This window comes from Triturus cristatus, chromosome 3_2 (genome assembly GCF_964204655.1).
Source record: "Triturus cristatus chromosome 3_2, aTriCri1.1, whole genome shotgun sequence".
In the NCBI taxonomy this organism is placed as follows: Eukaryota; Metazoa; Chordata; class Amphibia; order Caudata; family Salamandridae; genus Triturus; species Triturus cristatus.
In genome coordinates, this window is record NC_140584.1 from 583,660,966 (window position 1) to 583,674,837 (window position 13,872).

The following is a 13,872-nucleotide window of genomic DNA, read 5'->3' on the forward strand; positions in this document are numbered from 1 at the left end:
AGCAAGTAGACTTAGCCTACACATCCATTTGACTACACCTTGCAGCAGTAGCTGCATATCTGCAAAACAGACATTGTCCTTGTTCAAAGTTCCATGTAATAAAGCTTTTATGTGGGGCTTAAAAGAATAATACCACCCAGGGTACCACTTGCACCTGTCTGAAACCTTATTGTTCTCACAAGGCTTTTGGGTCCACCTTTTGAGCCTTTACACAGTTGTGCATTAAAATGTATTTCATTGAAGGTTGCCTTTCAAGTTGCTAACACTTCATTAAGATGAGTTGGTGAGCTACAGGCATTAACCTTAGAAGAACCTTTCTTTCAGCTTCACAAAGATAGTGGTTCTTCATTCAAACCCAATATTCATTCCAAAAGTATTTTCTGCTTTTCATGTCAACCAATCAGTTGAGTTACATGTGTTCTTCCCTCAACCGGATTCAGTGGCAGGAAGGGCTCTACACACACTTGATGTCAAAAGAGCACTATTGTACTATATTGATAGGACAAAAGATTTCCATAAAACAAAACAACTTTTTGCTGCATTTGCTTCACCTTGTAAAGGAAATCCTATTTCTAAATCCAGTATTTCTAGGTGGATTGTTAACTGTGTTCAAACTTATGTTAAAGCTAAAAGAACTTTAACTATACCTCTTAGAGCACATTCTATGCGCAAAATAGGAGCATCTATGGCATTTTTTGGTAACATTCCCTTAGCTGACATATGTAAAGCAGCTACATGGTCTACACCACACACATTTACAAAACATTGTGTGGATGTATCAGCATGTCAACAAGCTAATGTAGGACAAGCAGTGCTAAAAACACTTTTTCAAACAACTGCAACACCCACTGGTTAGCCACTGCTTTCTGAGGGTACTGCTATACAGTCTATGCAAAGCATGTGTATCTACAGTACACATGCCTCGAACGGATTATGTTACTTACCCTGTAAGCATCTGTTCTAGGCATGTAGAGCTGTAGATAAACATGCGTCCTCCCTCCTCCCTGTACACCTGTGGTTGTTGCAGTTCTTATTATTCACACTACATACGCATGGACATCCCTATGCTACACTTTCCATTCTCAACCTCTTACGGGAAAAAAGTAACATGGAGTCGATGCCCATGCGTAGTATCACCAAAAGGATGAGCCACCTTGCCTCATGACTGCAAAATACTTTTTCGAAGAAAAACAACTTGCAAACATCCGGACCCAACACTAGATGGCAGGAGTATGCAACGCATGTGAATCTACAGCTTTACATGCCAAGAACCGATGCTTACAGGGTAAGTAACATAATCCAGATATATATATATATATATATATATATATATATTTTTGCGCTCCAATTTCTCTCACTTTTCCAAGAAATTACCGCACTCACGGGGGACATTGAAGTCGTTCTTTATTAACTGCTTCCCGCAAACAAAAACAGACGCGTTTCGGCGATAGCCTTCCTCGGTGTCAATAACAATATATCGCTTGACAGGGAACGCCTCTAAACGCCGTGTATCGGCCGATACACGGCGTTTAGAGGCGTTCCCTGTCAAGCGATATATTGTTTATTTAATGTTGATTTAAAGGATATCATGTCATATTGACTTTAATATTGCAGACTCAATGATTTTGTATATATGTATATATGAAATGCATCGTTACAAAATGGCACCCATGTTATCAATTGCAATGTTGGTCCCTTCTTGATTTTCATGCCCCATGATCTCGCTTTTAAACATGCCCCTTCTGTTGTGTTATTGACACCGAGGAAGGCTATCGCCGAAACGCGTCTGTTTTTGTTTGCGGGAAGCAGTTAATAAAGAACGACTTCAATGTCCCCCGTGAGTGCGGTAATTTCTTGGAAAAGTGAGAGAAATTGGAGCGCAAATTTAACAGCGGTTTCCACTACCGCTAACCGCACCCGCCCGAGAGTGCCTCGTTGGAACAGTGGAGACTGAGCGAGGATATATATATATATATATATATATATATTATAATGTTATTTTGGCCAAATGGCATAACATTTACAGTAAAACAATCCTAAAACAGATACCTTTTTCATTGTGAACAAACACATTACTTTCGCATTAGTTTGGCAAGCATGTGACCGACTAAGTGATAGCACAAAGTTCTTTAACATCATATAGTGCTGGGTCCATAGGCAAGAAGCAATCCTGGTCAAAAACCTGACCCGATCTTTCATGTCCCATAATCAAGGTTATATGTATCCCCATCCTGAGTGTTGACCATGATGAAATGAGTAGATAAATAGATCCAGTTTTCAAGATTCACCTTCAGTCACAAAAGATACATAATAACAATCATAGCAATATTAGTCATAGAAAAGACAGTAGTGTTAAAAAACTTCAGCATAGCATTTAAAATCTGCAAGTTTAACAGCTTTGCATTTAAGAACATAATTGAATTAGGAGCCCCATTAAAATGACAGTAGTGATAGCAGGAGGGACTCAAACGTGCACAATTTGACAAAGCAGCTATGATTAGGTTGTGAAAAAGCAAACCATCTATGGCAATTCTGTTTGTTTTAAGTTGCTATGCCCATAACCGGAAACCTGGAGGTAGCCAATATGATTAATTCAGTTGTCACTTCTTAAGATCCTATAAGCCTCCCAATAGTGTACAGCACCCCAGTCTTTACGTCTCTCATGGTAATGCCTATGTATTTAAGATGGCACGGACGTGATCATGTATATGCATTGAGTTGTGTTACAATTAGTATGTTTAGTGAGACGCCATGTAAAGGTATTGGAGAGTTCGGTCTCCTTGGCGAGTACTTTCTGGTGACATACCGAACAAGAACCGCACGGGTAGTGGCCCTGTACCGGTGGGAGATCCCACAGTGATCGCTGGTTGTTGATCCGCTGAGTCTTAGGTCTTGTGTTCACGAGAATGTCTTTGAGATTCTTCGTGCGTTTGTAAGCAAATCTAGGTGTGGGTAACTGTACAGGACCAGTGTTCAGAATGCCCCAATGTTTTTTATGACTTTTTTGATGCGGTTGGAGTCAGGGGTGAAGGAGGTTACGCATGTACGGGTGTCTTCTGGTTCTTTGGGGATTACTTCCAGTAGGGCCTCACGGTGATTATTCCTAGCCCTTTTCATGGATTGCAGGATCTGGTGTTGTGGGTATTTTTGCTTCAATTTTGTAGTCGGTGATTGAACTACAATTCCTCCGTATGCGTAGGAATTGCCAAACTGGTAAATTGTCTTTAATGGCTCGAGGGTTGTGGCTGCTATACAGTAGCAAGCTGTCTGTGGGTTTTCTGTAAAGTGTTGTACTCGATTGTTAGCTAGGATAATCCTGATATCTGGGAAAGTTACACTAGTGTCAGATATGGTCTTAGTGAATTTGAGGTACTTGTTTTGTCTGTTAATCCACTGACAAAAGTTTTCACAGGTGGCGCGGCCACCTTTCCATAAGATGAGGATGTAGTCTATGAACCTTTTCCATAATTTCACATTTTCATAATATGGATTGTCGGGGTGCAAGATAATCCTCAAAGGCCGACCTGTACAAGCAGGCCACACTAGGGGCAAATATACTGCCCATAGATGTACCTTGGGACTGATGGTAGATCTGCTTCTTAAACTCGGAGAAGTTTTCAATGAGTGCCAAAGTGGCACATTCCATGATAAATGGAATAGGTGTTGGTGAATTCCATTCTCTCTTCTGTAGTGCTGCCTCAATGACGTCCAAGGTGGCTCTTTGGGGCATGTTGGTATATAAGGCCTCCACATCTAATGTAACCAGAAGGTCCATGTCTGCAGTGTCTTGAATTTCTTCTATAGAATGTCTGTGGTGTCACGCCCAAATGGAGTCTGCTTGACCAAAGGTTGTAAGAAATGGTCACTGAATTTTGACAGCAGTTCATAGTAGTGAACCGATGCCTGAGACAATTGGTCGCCCCGGGACTAGTGTTATCCCTTTATGGATTTTGGGCAAGGAGTAGAAATATGGGATTCTTGGTTCCTTAGCAATGAGAATCTGCTTCTTTTCAAGTTATCCACCCTTTTGTCTCTGCACCAAAAACCATTGTTTAGATCTTGGTGGCCAATCTTGTAGTAGGGTTTTCAGTTATCGGGGTATAGTACCTAGTGTTGTCTCGTTGGCATTCCTGGTCATAGTCCACGGTGGACATGATAACCGTTGCCCCACCCTTTTATTTAGCTGCAGCTCATTCGGCTGATAGGTTGTGAAAATGGGCTTGGTTCGCGCCAGAGGACAGGTCTTTAAGTATTGCCTGCTCGAAAGTGAGAAGTTCCTGGTGTACCATGCTGTTGCTGGGTGTAAATGTGGACTGGTTTCTCAACCCTGTGTCGTCCAAAGTTGGTTCTGGTTTTTCCTGAAAGAATGCTTTCAGATGAATTTTGCAAAAGAAGTTCTGTAACTCGCGATGGTCCCTGAACCTGTCAATTATAGGAGTGGGGACATACCCCAAGCCCTTCTCAAGAACTGTTTAATCCGTTTCAGTCAGCACCATGTGTGACAAATTGACCACTAGTTTCTCTTTCCCCTGGTCTTGCTCCTCGTCTCTACATTGTGAGTCGGTTGATCTTCCCGCTGGACCTGCTTTTGCGTCTCACTTTTTCGCCCTATTTCCTCTGCCCCAACCTCTGCCTAAAAAAGGTGGGTTATTCCCAGGGAAGTATTGTGGTGGGCCTTGAGGGTAAATGGGAAACTGCCACAATGGTAGACCGTGGTTGGGAGGTCCCGTGTAGTTGGGAAATGGGGGTTGATGAGGGGCCCTCCATTGGTTATTGCCACCCCAACTCCCTGTACTTGAGCCACTGCTAGAGGAATCTCTCCTGCTGGTGTCAGTGTTCTCATCGTATGAGTAGCTGTTTTTTGACGAGGTGTAGTCCGCTTTCAGATAAGGGTAAACCTTCTCTTCATTGAATTTTTGTATATCCTTTTGAAGTTTATTGATTTTCTGTTTCATGAGAAACTTTGACTGCAATTTCGTTATTGATTTCAGCCAGCTTAGATTTATAGGCAATGATCTGGATGGAGGTTTTTATAGCGCACTCTATTTGTATCCTAACCAGCAGGGCATCTGCTATTCTTTTAGCAGTGGTAATTATCAAGACGAGCCAGTCCCTAGTGCATTTCCATGCAACTAGGGACCACTCTTTCTTGAATACAGCGTCTTCCGGAAAGAGTCTGGGGAAGCTGTTGACGATCAAGCCATTTGGAGCGATGTTGGCTCGCAAATATTCTGTCATCAATGCCCCATGAAGGGTGGTTTGGAGCCATTCCCTTTTTAAGGTGGTGAGAGATGTCCAATCCTCTGATTGTGTGCCTGAGGCTGAGCTACCCTCCGCCCCTAGGAGAGGGGGAGCTCTCAAGATTTCAGCTACTCCATCATCGAAACTCAAACCTTGGTTGTGTTCCATGTTTCAACAACCTGTAGGTTTATGAGGGCGATGTTATGTAGAGAAGAGCGAGGAACGGTGCAGAAGAGGCAATTCGCGTCTCTGGTAACCTATATCCAAGTCCCACGCGGGTAAACCTTACAACCATTAGTCAAAAAGGAGGCAATCGAATTGGGGCTTTTGGTCAGGTCCAGCATACGTGCCCAGGTAATGAAACAAGAAGGGGTATGCAGTTCCTCAGTGGGTCATCATGGAGGTAAGTAGAGAGGTACAAAGTGAAAAGTAAAAACCACTAATGGGACATTGTACAGACCCTCCAGAATTTCGCGATTCACTGAAAAATCGTGAAATCGGCCGACTAGCGCAAAAGCTGCGATATTTACAATTATCGCCGCGATATTTGCCACAATCTGTTTTCCAAACAAACAATGCCCGTTTATTGGCTGTGCGCACACACACGTCACTACGTGCCGCCATCCAATAGCAGCTTCGTCTCTCCACTAGACTTCCAGCGTCGGTATCCAACCCTGATGCTCTGCAGGTGGGCCTGTATGTCCATATTAGCGCGCCCAGGCCAGGCTTCATTAATCAAATACCGGAAACATCCGGAAAGACCGCTGCACGGCAGGCTTTGACACGCATGCAGAAGGCACGAGCGCCCGGGCCACCTCGGTCTCTACTGCCATTGAACAGGCCGTCTTCAGCCTCCCAGGTGCTCTGTGGAAGCGCAGGGTCATTAATCACCGGATAAAAGCCCGGCGCTTCGTGGAGCTTACCTTATTCGTAGGCGGGGGTCTTTAGAATGACGTGTCGGGGTAGACTGTAAAAGTTCAGCGTCCGTCCGCAGTGCGGCATCAAATCCATCATCTCACCTGCTTTTAAGGGGAGTGCTTTCTTACAGGTGGTCCCAGAGGAATGCAAGACACCTGGTGCCCCCCGAATGAATGATGTTTTTGTAGGATTAAGTTATTACCGTAGCTTCGGGCACTAAATTCGAAAGCTCTCACTTTTAAAGGCAATAAGGTGGGAGCACTAAAACATGTACTTGGCCGTTTTATCTGCTGTAGTAAGAGTTGGCGCGCGGCAGTGTCTCTCCTCCACTCTTAAAATAAGTTATGTTTTAACACGTAAAACAAACTTCCTAGCTCATCATGTCGCTGAGTTTACTTTCATGGATTGTGAAACCACAGTCGGCTCAGAGGTAGGCGAGAGAAGCAAAAACGTCTTCATCCTTTTTGTCCTGGATCAAAATACAATATCTTTAAAACATTTTAAGAATATACTTGTTTCCCCTTCAACCTAGGATGATACACCTGCCACTGACTATAGTTCTCAGTTATACTACATAAATATAATACCTTCAGTTATATGTTTTTCCAAATTTACCAGTGCTGGGTCAGTTATTCATTTTTTTCTTTCCAGAGGACCCTGAAAGGTAAACATCACGCTTAGCAAATCCTCTGTGTTCCACTGGCACCACACTCATTGATCCAATCACAGCATCCCACATCAGAAGGCAATTCTGTTTTTTGGGTGCTGTTTGGGTTCCCAACCGTACAGACCCATTGCATGTAAAGTGTGCGCCTTTCCTGAAACTTTTTAACAAATGCAATTTTCATTTTGATACTAGCAACCACACGTCATATCTGCTAACAACGCAGCAATGCTTCGTTGTAACTAACTTCTCTAGACTTGTCAACAGACTACAAGCTCAGTGAAATATAATACAAATATTGTGATCACATGTAGAACGCATATTTGCAAAACCATATTTTCGAAGGATAACTCAGTTATTGTTTTTGTCACAGAGATCCTTTTGTTTGCTTGTGTGACTTATGCAGCACGGTGATAAATTCCTTTTGTGTCCAAGAGTTTTCATGCAACAATAAAAATGTCAAGTTAACTGCTGAATAACGCTCCTGCTGGTGTGAGATCAGCGTTTTGTCATGATAAAATAGGGCAGAGGATTATTATGCCTTCTGCAAAGTATGTGAATCAGGTTATAAAGGCACTAGGCTAGTGTCCTTCCATTTCTGGTACTTTGCTGCAGTATCAAGATATTCTTAGAGTTTCTAATTGCTCAAATTGGGGTAATTTCTTATATTTATCTGTTTCCCTAGACTTCATTGCTTGATTTTGTTCAGGAGAAAGTGTCACTCATATTTACAGTAAATTTATGAAAATGGCACACATAAGCAATCTGAAACCCTGGCAGCTATGTACTCTGCAGCAGCACTTCAGAACTGCTGGGGATATTTTAAGGCCCCTTTTAGACCATTGGGTTTCAGAAAAGAGGATAGTTTTTAAATTAATTTCCTTGTCTTTGTCCACTCACAAGTGTCACTTAAATTGCCACACTTAATTTGCTGCATTACTTTCTAGTAAAGCGCTCTAGCATCAAAGCAGGACTTCCTCTATGGGTCATATTTGTATTATCAATATATTTTCAATGTTAAAAAGGGGGATAGAAATTACTGTTTTTTAAAATGGACGGGTGCAGGACGCAGCGGTGCCCCGGCAGGGGTGCATACATGGGTACTAGAACATCCCAGGAAGAAATAGGGCCCCCTCTCACGAGGTGCAGATTGGAGCTGTGCTTCCATAGAGCCGCAGACTCTATAAACATGCCAGTTTCACAGTGGAATACCCTGTTAAATCAGTTTACATTGATGTAAGGCTGAAAAGATATGATTATGAATAAAATAAGGTGCCGCAATAATGCCGCTAAATTTCCATTTTTGTGCCGCTAAATTTGCAAATCTATGCCGCAATATCCTGGGGGGTCTGATTGTAGCCCTCAAAGTGGTTGGAAAGGAGGGGAATGCCCTACTACAAGATTGGCCACCAAGATCTCAACAATGGTTTTTGGTGCAGAGACCAATAGGTGGATAACTAGAAAAGAAACAGATTTTCTCATTGCTAAGGAACCAAGAATCTCATATTTCTACTGCTTGCCCAAAATCCATAAAGGGATAGTACCAGTCCCGGGGCGACCAATTGTCTCAGGCATCGGTTCCCTACTAGAACCGCTGTCAAAATTCAGTGACCATTTCTTACAACCTTTGGTCAAGCAGACTCCGTCATTTGTGCGTGACACCACCGACATTCTATGCATTTTAGTAGAATTGCAAGACACTGCAGTCATTGACCTTCTGGTCACATTAGACGTGGAGTCCTTGTGTACTAACATCCCCCAAAGAGCCACGTTGGACATCATTGAGGCAGCTCTACAGAAGAGAGAATAGAATTCACCAACACCTAGTGCATTTATCATGGAATGTGCCACTTTGGCACTCACTGAAAACGTTATCGAGTTTAAGAAGCAGATCTACCATCAGTCCCAAGGTACATCTATGGGCAGTACATTTGCCCCTAGTGTGGTCTGCTTGTACATGGTGGCCTTTGAGGAGAGGATCATCTTGCACCCAGATAATCCATATTCTGAAATTTTTTAATTATGGAAAAGGTTCATAGACGACATCCACATCTTATGGAAAGGTGACTGCGCCACCTGTGAAAACTTTTGTCAGTGGATTAACGGACAAAATAAGTACCTCAATTTCACTAAGACCATATCTGACACTAGTGTACCCTTCCTAGATATCAGGATCAGTTGAGTACAACACTTTACAGAAAACCCACAGACAGGAACAGCTTGCTACTGTATAGCAGCCACCACCCTCGAGCACTTAAAGACAATCTACCGGTTGGGCAATTCCTACACATACGGAGGAATTGTAGTTCAATCGCCGACTACAAAATTGAAGCAAAAGTCCTTGCCAACAACTTAAGACAAAGAGAATACTCACAACACCAGATCATGCAATCCATGGAGAGGGCTAGGAATAATCACCGTGAGGCCCTACTGGAAGTAATCCCCAAAGAACCAGAAGACACCCTTACATGCGTAACCTCCTTCACCCCTGACTCCAACCGCATCAAAAAAGTCATAAAAAAACATTGGGACATTCTGAAAACTGGTTCTTTACAGTTACCCACACCTAGATTTGCTTACAAACGCACGAAGAATCTCAAAGACATTCTCGTGAAGTCAAGACCTAAAACTCAGCGGATCAGCAACCAGCAATCACTCTGGGATCTCACACCGGTACAGGGCCACTACCCGTGTTGTGGTTCTTCGGTATGTCACCAGACAGTACCCACCAAGGAGATTGAACTCTCCAATACCTTTACATGGTATCTCACTAAACATACTAATTGTAACACAACTCAATACATATACATGATCACATGTCTGTGCCATCTTAAATACATAGGCATGACCATGAGAGCCGTAAAGACTAGGATCACAGAACATAAAAGCAACATTAGGTGCCAACGGACGAATACTAAGATGTGCACGCACTTCAAAGACCTGGGTCACCCACCTGACACCATCCGCTGGGTGGTACTCGAAGCCCACCAACAAATCACACAGGTGGCTCTCTTCAGGATAGAACAAAGATGGATATACCGTTTATCCACTGACCAACTTGGTCTGAACGATGAAATCCCCTGGGGGTCACTGAGATAATTGCATACATATGGATGCTCCTGGCATACACTACACCATGCTAGAGTGTTCCCACGGGTAAAACAACCCCCTGTGTGTACCTCATATTTAGGCTTTCCTGTTTTCAGTTTCTCTTTTTGGTAAATTCTGGTGGTGTTTTTTCAGTGTTTTCCAGTGATTTCAATGCATCAAAAAAACAGTGTTTTTGAGTGGTTACTCATTTTCGTGCCGTACAATACAACTGAAACAGTGTTTTACCGGTGTTTATGGAACGCTTCGCTTTTATTATTGCTTCCTTTCTTCATCGATGCATGGTATATAGACAGTGTATGTACAGTGTATATGAGGTCCAAGTACATTGACATCTACACCAATTATGCTGAACACTTGATAGACAAGGGTGTTTTCTGACTCAAGTTTTATGATTATATCCACTACAGCAGTCATGTTTTCATGTAAATATCTAAGAATGCATTACAGTGTATTTTTCTTTTTTTACATCACTATCAATATGCACCTGAGGATCATCACATTTCTTGTCTTTTGCATAATCACTAGGCAAAAATTCAGTAAATAGTCACCACATAGATAATATTGCATTCACGGCCTCTAGAACTGAGAACCACTGACTAAATGACACAGTTGGGATGACTCTTTCTTTGCTGCCACACAAAACACAAAATGAGAAATATTTGCGTTTTAGTTTCCGCGCATAACGAAACAGTGCACCTGAATGGACTACAAAATCAATAGCATTCTTCATTAGCTCAGAAGATTGTAAAGATGCTTTCAGCATACCATCTAGCAAGTGGCAAGGATCTCTTACAGGTAAACACTTCAGTTCAGGCATTGCTTTTTACAACTCATCACATATCTTTTTCATATACGTAGCTGAATCGCTGGTCCCACGCTGCAACTCTGGGCAATAGCTTGCTTAATCTCTACAACGGCCCCAACAGCGCTGGGATGCATGGCTTCACCCTGGGGATGCCCAGGAGTGGACATTTCACAGGGAAAAACCAGGAAGGGTTCCCTAGCGGTATGAGTACAGCGCCGGGAAACCCCGAAATGGGGTAGCTGTGCGCTATATAAGTACAAACAAATTTACATTACACAAATACAAACAATATCACTCCAATCTTTGTTAAACTTGGTAATACCTCTCTGCAGCAGCATTCCAAGTGACACTGCGTTGTATGTTTCCAGTACATCTAGATCTGCTATGATGGTACGTCTGTACCACCCATTGTTTGCATCACAAAATGTGATTATCACTGCCACTGCTGGGTCGCCACGCATCTCTGGGAAAGTGTAACAGCTGTAATGAAAGGAGTGGCAGTGTTATGCTAAATGTGGTATGCAAGCCTAAGATATTTATTGATTTACTTACTGGTGTTTCCTATTGCTTGAGCTCCACCCACCCGGCACTCTGACGCTGTACAAAATGATATAATGATAGTATCATTGGAGGAAACTAATTAAACAATTTCAGTTTCTTTGTCTTGTGTGTGACACTACTTCTTCCTGCCCTGGGCAGTCTGTAAAGGGCTCAGTTTTACCTGTCCGATGTGAAGCGCCTCTTATTTTCCCCCATCCATCTGCCCTCCAGTCCACGGTGTAAAGAAGTGATTCCTCCCACGTGCCTGCTAGGAGAAGATTCCCGATATTCAAGCTGTGTGAAACATGTTCCTGCTGTCTTGTCGCTGCAGTCAGTGGCCATATTTGGCATGATATCATAGTGAAGGTATAGTGCAACGACATCCATCCCGGTTTTCAGAAGTGTGAATTCGTATCTCACAGGATTCTCTTGCCGAAGTTAACTAATGTACATTCCGGTCGCTTGCCTCAGGTGATCGAATACAAATAGGCGCAAAACAGTATTGGTAGTGCTTGCGAGCTGAGTGCAAATTGTGTGCTCTACTGTGCTTACATATTGCAACTTTTAGCTCTTAGGTGGTAGTAAAAGTGGCCAGTAAACATAAAATGCAAACTAAAAGGACGCCACAAATACCGTTTCCACATTGTTGTCCGTGTTACGCACCTATCTATGTAAAGAGAGTTGAATGTGCGTAGCGGACACAATTATGTGCGCTGGGTGGTCTTGCACTGCCTGTATTACACCAGTATGGGAGTGAGCCAGTGTGTCAACGCACCCGCTGTTCATCTTCTGCTGACACCTGTGAGGATGGGAGTTGTGCACACATGTTTACAAAGCCTTTCTGGATATCGCACGCCCTTTGTCTGCTTCAAAATAAATAGATATAGCTGGGTGACAGCATGGCATGCCTGCACCGACTGCCCCCCTCGTTTAGGCATGATGAATGTGTATTGTTAATCATGCTAGTGATGTTAGCAGGCCTTATTGTCACAGCGTTTGGCAATCACTGAATAGTTGTGTCCTGCTCTTTTATCTTTTCATCACCTGGCCTGCTTAATACAGCCCATCTGTGCCTCCTGATAAATAATTGCATCAGGGGGCTGGCTTCTTATTGAACTGAGCGATGTACGATGTGGAAGCAAATTAAGCACTGTTCGCCCCCCCCACTCTCCCACTCCCCATCCCGTCGTGTGTGTCAGCCCGGGCTTCGCAGGCTGGTGAACGTCTTATTGCAGCCGCACCCGAGTACTTCGCAGGTCTTTAAAAGACCACTCACTTCCTAACGAGGCTTTGTTGTTTTTCACCCCTTCTTAGAGCCCCTGCAGCTACACTCTGCATATTGCTAGAAGTCAACCACCCCCCCCCCCCAAAATGTTTAGTAGCCCACCCCGAAATTTGGCTCTAGTTGCGCCTCTGACATTATACAATATTATGCGCAGATTGTACCGGGATAATTCAAAGAATAAAACATGACACAGAAAGCTGAACTGCCGTAAACTGTCATCTTAACGCCTCTATTAAGCACTACTGCGAATACTTCAGACGATGAGTACAGCACCCTGAAGTGACAAAGTCCACGTGTATTTACTGGCATTGAGTGCTCATAACAGACCGCCGCGTTTTGGAGATGACAAAATTAACTCGTCACGTCTGTGAAGAAACAATGTACGCAGGTGTCCGCACGTTAAAGTACAGGCCTGTACTAGTACACAAGAAATGTTGGGCACACGTCACCAAATTAAAGGTTGTGTAAATATTGATTTGATGGGGGTGACTCGCGTTTCTTGCTGCTTGCTTCTCGGGCCTAAATTGCAGTTTGGTCTGCAATGCTCCATCAAGTGGCCAAAAGGTGCAATAACAATGAAAATCAGTGACACTCGGTTTAAACGGGGTCAGCTGATTTTCATCCGGTAGGGTACTGTCGGGCAGAGTCGGTTTTAACCGAATTCCGGACAACCTACTCATATTAAATCAATCCTAGCATGCAGAGCGAGAGTAGGGCTGATATGAGGGTCCTCTCCCAGATATAGTTTGCATCCCTACCTGACATATCGTAACCATGATAATAACCCTGTGCGAACACATCACTGACATCACATCAATGTCAGCGCAGAGCGTAAAGACGAGTCCAAATCATTGAATCATTTGCAAACATACATACACATTCAGTTGTTTGGCCATCAGATTATTGCCTTCACGTTTCGTGATGATTAGGATCCAACACGAGAATGGAGTCCCTGTTCATAACATACTCTTCCTTAAACATGGACACTTTGTGCTCCTCGAGTTAGTTGACAATAACAAACTCCAAGATGGCCGCCCTCCATACACACTAGGGCACTTCCTGTACCCACATAGAGCCAGGCTAGCAGTCTAGTGTCTCTGATTCCGGTATGACACTAACCCCACCCACCGCTAGGAACCGGTCAGTATAACATGGCTTCCTTTGACACTGACAATTACCACCCTTTCCGGCGGTAGGGGTAGGTCGTCCAGCGCAGTGACGCTGAGTTAAGGTGAGTATGGCTGCCCACACTGACTGTTGAAATTATTCTCCATTATCTGCAGCGACGATGACAGGTGAGTTTTAAAT